Here is a 367-nt window from a genome sequence, read left to right on the forward strand (position 1 = left end):
GGGACCCATGGCAACGTTTCTAATACGTCACGGATCTCACACATCACTGCTGCGTATATTCTGCACTAAAGCATTCGCAATTAACTTTCCTGCGTCACGAGCAACTGACAGATGTAAAAAACCTCTCGCACTTTTCGCACGACACACTTTAACGCACACACTCTAACAAGCTCTAACACACACTTGCAATATACACCTACCTACATAAAACGGATCATTAACGGGCAAAACCTGCACTTTAATTGGATTGAATTTTAAAAATATTTATATAACACCGAATCCTTAAAGAGAAAGAAAAAACATACAAAAAAGAGGGGAAACAATACACACTACATCCTTTTTAAAAATGCAAAGTAGTCGTACACCC

Source organism: Penaeus monodon, chromosome 20, assembly GCF_015228065.2.
Source record: "Penaeus monodon isolate SGIC_2016 chromosome 20, NSTDA_Pmon_1, whole genome shotgun sequence".
Lineage (NCBI taxonomy): Eukaryota > Metazoa > Arthropoda > Malacostraca > Decapoda > Penaeidae > Penaeus > Penaeus monodon.